This window comes from Rutidosis leptorrhynchoides, chromosome 3 (assembly GCF_046630445.1).
Source record: "Rutidosis leptorrhynchoides isolate AG116_Rl617_1_P2 chromosome 3, CSIRO_AGI_Rlap_v1, whole genome shotgun sequence".
Lineage (NCBI taxonomy): Eukaryota > Viridiplantae > Streptophyta > Magnoliopsida > Asterales > Asteraceae > Rutidosis > Rutidosis leptorrhynchoides.
Window position 1 is genome coordinate 349,024,357 of NC_092335.1, and position 8,853 is coordinate 349,033,209.

The 8,853-nt window shown below is 30.6% G+C and overlaps 1 pseudogene; it reads right to left on the reverse strand.

Moving 5' to 3' along the window:
• Positions 1–309: 309 nt before the first annotated feature.
• On the reverse strand, positions 310–8,494 carry LOC139901191 (tubulin alpha chain-like; annotated as a pseudogene).
• Positions 8,495–8,853: the final 359 nt, after the last annotated feature.

An 8,853-nucleotide genomic window follows, 5' to 3' on the forward strand; every position in this document is an offset into this window, starting at 1 on the left:
TCATACATTAATTACAACATCATTAATTACAACATCATTATTCATAATACTCATGATCATCATCTCATCTTAACACCCGCTATCATCCTCATCCTTAATAAAAATCATTATTCGATTCAACTTAACATCATCATCTATACAGACATCACCATCATCAATATATTTTCATCGTCACCATCATTATCTTTATTCACCTCCGTGAATCATCTTCATCTATAATACGTAATCATACGCAAATCATAACACTATCTTAAACTAATCCTAATCGTCATGTTCATCGTCTTTCATCATCATCTATTCTTCGTTCGATCATAAACAGAAAATACAAAGTAGTGATTGTATCACCATCGTTAAATCCCACCTCAACATTACTTTCGTCAAAAAAATATAACAGGATTCCTTATGAGCTTTAGAACATTCTCCTTCCTCCATACTCTCACCCATATACCCATACACAAAAGCACTTTCGCATTTATCAAGTCGAACTTATGGTCAATCCTCGAAAACACCTCAGCTGCACTAGTCGAGTTCGAGATCATGCAAACAGTCCTTGGTACCTTTGCCAAATCTCCACTTAGAACCACAGTTGGTGATTGGTAGTAAATACCACACTTGAACCCAGTAGGATACCAATCAATAAACTGGATGGTTCTCTTGGACTTAATGGTTGCAACCGCAACTTTCACATCCTTAGTCACCACATCACCTCGGGACAGCAAGCCATGTATTTACCATGATGTGGGTCACACTTGGCCATCATGTATGATGGTTCAAACGCATTGTTTGTGATCTCAGCTATATTCAGTTGCTCGTGGTTTGCCTTTTCAGCTCTAATAATTGGTGCATAAGATTAGAGCATGATGTGGATCCTTGGGTACGTAACTAAGTTGGTTTGGAATTCAGTCACGTCTACGTTCAATGCACCATAAAACTTCAAAGATGTATGTGTGTAAATGGTTTCATGAATGTATAAAGTAAAAATAGTAACACAAGTGGCATGAAAATAGAAAGGAAAAAGGTGGTTTGTATAAAGAAAAAAAAATTGGTTATAACTAACGGCTAAAAAGGATGAAATTGAGTTGTCTATATGCTTTTTGAATTGTGATTGTAATATATTTATGTATATTACTGTAAAGTGGAATAATAATATTAATATAATAATAATTATAATATATAATAATTAAATCAGTCAATCTTAAATGTGCAGGGATCGGAGTGAATGAAACTTTTAAAACAGTAAAGCAGCCGGATGAATTAGAATTATGTGCCGACAGTTTTTTACAGACTGGAATATCGTACTCCGTTGTTAATTAGTGATGGATAAAAGTCTTCGGGAAAATTCTGAATTTTTAAATTAAGTATCTTTATTTATTTCAGTCATTATTGTATAAAATTCGGTCATTAATTATTAAAATAAAAATTACATTAATTATTTACTCCCAACCCCAAGTAAAATATAGTTAATGTTAAAATTTATCATATAACTCCTAAATATATTATTAGTAAGCCTATAATTTATAAAACTCATTTTTGGATCATCGTTAATTTTAAAATCGTATAAGTTCCTTTTTAACCCGCTTACTATCAATCGAATGACAATTGAGCATTACCGTCATTTACTAAATAACTTCGAAGTCACAAAATATATATATTATTTATATATATATATATATATATATATATATATATATATATATATATATATATATATATATATATATATATATATATATATATATATATATATATATATAGTTACTTTTTAAATAATAATATTTATATATTATTATTATTTTACATAATTAATTCTAACCATTACAATACATAACATTTCATATTATTATATACACATATATATATTTTTAATATATACATATTTATTTAAAAATAGTTGTTCGTGAATCATCGGGAATGGTCGAAGGGTAATTGAATATATAAACATAGTTTCAAAACTTTCGAGACTCAACATTATAGACTTTGCTTATCGTGTCGACAATATATAAAGATTAAGTTTAAATTTGGTCGAAAATTTCCGGGTCGTCATAGTACCTACCCGTTAAAGAAATTTCGTCCCAAAATTTGATTGGGATTGTCATAGCTGACAATAAGTATGTTTTTTATAACGAAAATGAGTTGATAAATAGAGTTTTATTACCATTGAGTAATAAGGATAAAATAATTCGATTATTCGAAGAGTACGAATGAAGCTATCACAAAAGAGTGAAATGAGAAAAGATTCACCTTAGCTTTTGATGTAGTCAGGGTTGAATTCCGGAATTCAAGAGATTTGAAGGAAATCTTCGTAATCTATATAAGATCTGATCCTCCGGGATTTAAGGATATTAGGTTTCCTTTAATTAGATGAGGTAATCTGCTTCGATTGCTACGTCTGATATTTCCATTATAAATTTAAACTCTTTCGTTCCATTATTTTCACCATTCCAATACTTTCTTCCTCTATTCATACTTTCAAAATATTGTGGAAATACTCCATCCAGTTCTGATTCTTGATATTTTCCTAAGTATCTCATCTGTCATTTTTTTTCCATATATCACCGGAGGAATGTATTCACTCTTACTATTACCTTGGGATTATAGTATTTTTCATTCTCCCGTGTTTTTATATTGCTATAAGCATTGATATACACGGTTTGTAATTCCTGTGTTATTGTTGGGCTTTATATTTTCCCTTACAATTTCGAAGTCCCATCTTTTATCTTCTGTAATCATTGTCAGCCACAGTTAATGCTCTCTTTTATTTGCTGCGATTTATACTCCCATTTCTATTTCGGAGTTCCATTCTTTTGCTTTCTCTTCGCAAGTAATGGTCCAGAATTCATAGGTATGGAGTTTCGAATGAACATGACTAATGTTCTAAGAAAGAAACGGTAATAGCACAATCTGACTTGTCAAATTACCAGAATTCAAGGGAAAAAAATAGGACTATCAAGAAAATATGTTCTTGATGTGTTTGAAGACTAGATAGAATGTAAGAGTCGTGTAACATGGTACATGATGACGTTATGGTCTGTGAATCGTTATGTTTCATTAGAAACTCAACATGACTTACTGTAATATAATCATGTTGATCAAGTGTCATTATATTATACTAACTCATGCTTCAGTTCCCAACACTATTTCAAAAACATTCATATTTTAAATTCGAAATTTAGAAATTGAAACAGTTTCCTTTCTGATATAACACTGATAGCTCGAAGCGATAAATGATTTCAGATAAGAATAGTTATGAAAATATCTTCAGAGGATATTTTTAATGAAAGATACGATGATTTCTTAGAATTTCTAATATCGATGGATGATGATGAAGATTTGTCCATAAAGGTTTAGAGTTAAGAGCAAGATATTTATTAATGACTTCAGCAGACACCGAATCATTTGGATTCTTTGAAGGCAAGTTTAGTCTTTGCGATTTATCCACAATCTCCTTCTTGGTTTACTCAATCCATTTTTCAGTTCCAACATTTCTGAGCTTTGCCAACATACAATTCTTTATCATCAAACTTTTGGCTGTTAAGGTCATTTACAGTTTTTGTTGCTTCATTCAACTTTTCAAAATTCAGAGTATTGATTCGCAGACTAGGTGCTTTTCAGAATTTCAGAATGGAAGGTCATAATTCTAAGAGATAAATGTTATATGTATACATATAACTGTTGATGTGGACATGCTGCGAGATTTCAAAATACCGATTGCTAATTCCCGGTAATTGGTATGGCAATTCTCGTTACAAGGTGCAGATGAGTATATGATAGAGTTTCGATAAAGATAACGATTTTTCAGAAAGTTAACGATCAACAAAATTGTTGGTAACTTTAAGTAATGTGGTGGAATATAAACGGTTTCCTGATAACGATGAGGAAAAGCAAACTTATAGATCAAGATTATAATAAAGCTAATCCGAATGAAAGTCGAAGTTGATTTGCTGGAGCTGTGACAAAATTGGCTAATTTTGAAAAAGAATTGCAATGTTATTTTCGGTAATATCAATGCCAAAGGAGCTAGCACGGATACGTGTTAAACGTTTACTCAGGTTCCAAGTGTTTTCAGGTGCATCAATCTTTTCTTCCTTAGATGAAGTGCGGTTGGTTCATCCTCTTGATTGAGATGTTTTCAAGAATCACGAAAGGTTTGAACGCATATTTTAATCGTCAAGATACAAATGAGGTTTAAGATGAAATCAAGTGGCAAACTTGAAGAAATGTTTAGTTTCATAAGTTATAATCAATATTTTAATTCATTTTAATTGTCTAATGTTAGTAGTCCACAGTTAGAAATTCAATAATTCATATATAGTTTAATATATAATATTTGAATTAATTAATACGTATCGTGACCCATTGTATACATGTCTCAGACTCGATAACAACTCAAAGTATATATATTATTTTGGAATCAACCTCAACCATGTATAGCTAACTCGATCATTACCGCATATAGAGTGTCTATGGTTATTCCAAATAATATATATAGATGACGTCGATATGATATGTCAAAACATTATATATGTGTCCCGATTCATTCGACAATATTTAAAGTTTGTAAAATAAATAACATAAATTAAATGACGATAAATAAAATTGCGAGAATTAAAATTGCGAATAATAAATTGCGATAATTAAATGTAATAAGGAATTAACAGTTAGCTAGGAACAGTTAGCTAGGATTTTGTTAGCGTGGTTTCTTAACAAAATTTCTCATAGTTAATTTGTTTGTTTCTAACAAATTTTATTTTGTCCAATGTTTTCTTCATTATGCCACTTGTTGGATTCTGATAAGTCAAAATCCAAATATGAAATTGAATGAAAATGGTTATTCTGTGGTGAATGGATTCGTATATCTAGGAATGTAAGTAGGATAGTAAATGACCGTTGAATCAGATTCGAAGAATGTACAATGTAACTTATTAATGTGAAATTTAAATATTCCTCGGGTATTACCTACCCGTTAAAATATTTTCACCATTAACAGTTTGTACAAAAGAATTTTAATTACAATCTTTATGAAAACATATATACATATATATTTTCTTCAGAGGTAATTATGGATTTAATGAGTCAATATGATATTAAACTTATTTGATTTACCGTTAGAACAAAAATATATAATCTCTAAAACATTAGAAATTATATAATCGTCATGTAGAACGAAGATAAATGAGGTAGACCGATTCGTAGATCGATGATTATGCTCGAGGTACATGATGAGACGTTGAGGCGTGTGATGTTGAAACTTGGTTTGTTGGTGATACTGGTATTGATGTTGGTGTACTGTTGGTGCCGGTGATGCACGTGATGCCTGCAAGTTGTGCATCATATTTTCCAAAGTCACTACTCGAGCGCGAAGCTCGTTGACTTCTTCCATTATTCTGGAATGATTGTTGGTCGGAATGAGCGGATGAATAAGGTTTAGAATTGTGGGTAGAATATAATCGTGTCGAGCTACCCTGGAAATGAGGTTGAAAATGGTGTTTCGGATAGGTTCGCCGGTAAGTGCTTCAGGTTCATCTCCAAGAGGGCAATGTGGTGTATGGAAGGGATCACCTTCTTCTTGTCTCCAATGATTAAATATGCTACGAACCCATCCCCAATTCATCCAGAATAGATGATGGCTAATTGGATAATCCATTCCGGTCACGCTGCTTTCGGAGCTCGAGTGAAACTCCATATCAGAATCCGAAGGACTTGAACTAGTGGCGAGTTCCATTTCGTACGATTGAGTAAAGAGTTTTTGGGTATGAAATGATTTTTGGATATTGGATGGTATTCTAATTACATAGAATATCTACATATATAGAACAAAAGATTTCGTAGATTACGGAGGATTCTTCGGAAGCTGTCAGGCAAAGTTTATAGTAACAGATATGCTAAGATATGAGTTTTGTCTATACACTATCAATGCACTAAATGCAGTAAGACGTGTCTAAACTAAGAATGATAAGCAGGTAATTTCCGACAAGAAATTATAAGAAAAACTTTTGACATGCAGACACGGTCGAAGTCCAGACTCACTAATGCATCTAAAGAACTATAAGTTAGACACACTAATGCAAGACCTGGTTCGCTAAGACCACCGCTCTGATACCACCTGTAGAGACCCGTCCTAATCCACCTAGACACTTCAACATTTGATTCCATTGCGAGGTACTGACCTAATTATGTCATGAACGACTCCATGTAATATCTTTAAAATGAGCAAATGCACAGCAGAAGATTTCTTTCATACCTGAGAATAAACATGCTTTAAAGTGTCAACCAAAAGGTTGGTAAGTTCATTAGTTTATCATAAACAATTATTTCCATTAATTTAATAGATCACAAGATTTTCATTTCCATTTCTCATAAACATCAACTCATATAAGGCATTTCGCACTGCATAGAGATAAAAATCATTCATATGGATTGAACACCTAGTAATCGACATTCACAAGACGCATATAGAATATCCCCATCATTTCGGGACATCCTTCGTGTAAAGACCCGTCCTTATCCATAAGAAAAAATACAATAACATATGATTACATTGGGAGGTATTTGACCTCTATATGATACATTTTACAAACATTGCATTCATTTTAAAAGACAAACTTTCATTACATCGAAAGTTGACAGGCATGCATACCATTTCATAATATCCAACTATAAATGATCAAATCTATCATTTACTTAATCATAATCTATACTGAACTCAATGACTTGAATGCAACATCTTTTGAAATATGCCATGAATGATTCCAAGTAATATCTTTAAATTGAGCAAATGTACAGCGGAAGATTTCTTTCAATCCTGAGAATAAACATGCTTTAAAGTGTCAACCAAAAGGTTGGTGAGTTCATTAGTTTATCATAATCGATCATTTCCATAATTTTAATAGACCACAAGATTTTTATTTTCATTTTTCATAAACATCATCTCATATCAGGCATTTCGCAAAAACTGCATAGAGATAAAAATCTTTCATATGATGAACACCTGGTAACCGACATTAACAAAACGCGTCTAGAATATCCCAATCATTCTGGAACTCTCATTAGACATGATAAAATCGAAGTACTAAAGCATCCGTAACCCAGATGGGGTTTGTTAGGCCCAATAGATCTATCTTTAGGATTCTTGTCAATTAGGGTTTCTGTTCCCTAATTCTTAGATTACCAGACTAAAAAGGGTGACATTCGATTCGATAATCCAACCATAGAATGTAGTTTCGATTACTTGTATCTATTTCATAAAACATTTATAAAAGCAGCGCATGTATTCTCAGTCCCAAAAATATATATTGCAAAAGCATTTAAAAAGGGAGCAAATATAACTCACAATACGATATTTTGTAGTAAAAATATGCATACGACAGAACTGAACAATGTAGGGTTGACCTCGAATTCACGAACCTATATCAAGTATATATATTAACACCAAAAAGTAATCGAACAATTTTATATATATTATTATTAATAATATACTTTTTATATTATATGACATATAGATAAATTTATATTTAATCTATATTTTTTTTATATAACTAATACTTATCATATTAAATTTTAATATAATAATTACTTATTAAAATATTATTTAAAATAATATGTAATATTGATATTAACGTAGTTATGTTTTATGTCATAAATATATTTTTATTTAGAAAATCTTTATTTTATACATTAATAATACTAATAATAATAATGATAAAAATAATACTAGTTATGATAAAAATCATGATAATTCTAATAATATTAATAATGATAATTTTTAATAAAAATGTTAATTTTAATAAAAATATTAGTTTTACAAAAATGATAAATTTAAAAAAAATAATGATACTTTTAGTAATAAAAATAATACTGATAATAATAATAACTATAAAATTTATATTGATAGTAATAATAATAATAATAACAACAACAATAATAATAATAATAATAATAATAATAATAATAATAATAATAATAATAATAATAATAATAATAATAATAATAATAATAATAATACCTCACAAGAAATAGCTCCAAAAAGAAATAATTGCCCTTGCCCGGACTCGAACCCGAGACCTCTCGTTAACACAAATAACACTCAAACCATTCCTCCAATTCTATCTTTCTGACATATCTCCTAACCCCATTATCTTTAACCCGTTTTTATTTCGGCCCAACTGGATACCATTCAATTTTTGGCCCAACAGAAAAAGGAGACTGGATCACAGCCCAAACAATTTTCTTAAGCTTATATTAAGCAGCCCGTTAACAAGTAAAGATACCCATTTAAATAATCTAATAATTTACTGCTCAAAAATAGTTTCCCAAGCCCAACTTTAATAAAATCAAATGGGTGTAAAGCTGCCGACATAAACAGAACGATTTGGATAGCAATAAGTTGGGTTCTTTTCATCACTATCATCACTTTACTGAGTTATCAACTCACCATCATCCTATACGTATCATCATCATCATAAACCGAATCGTCATCATCATCAATAATTCCCATCATCATACATCATATATATCAAAACCGAAAACAAAGAGCAGTAGCGGTTTACAAGGTTGATCGTAAAAGTAGGCTAGAACAACAAAAACAATATGACTAAATGAACGAGATTTGGGTTTGAAAACTTTACAGGTTGTTGTTGAAAGGACCCGTTCATATACATTATAAACGATTCACAATAGTTGATTACATTGCGAGGTATTTGACCTCTATATGATACATTTTACAAACATTGCATTCGTTTTTAAAAGACAATCTTTCTTTACATTGAAAATTGACATGTATGCATACCATTTCATAATATCCAAACTATAAATGACCTAATCTGTCATTTACTTAATAATAATCTTTAATGAACT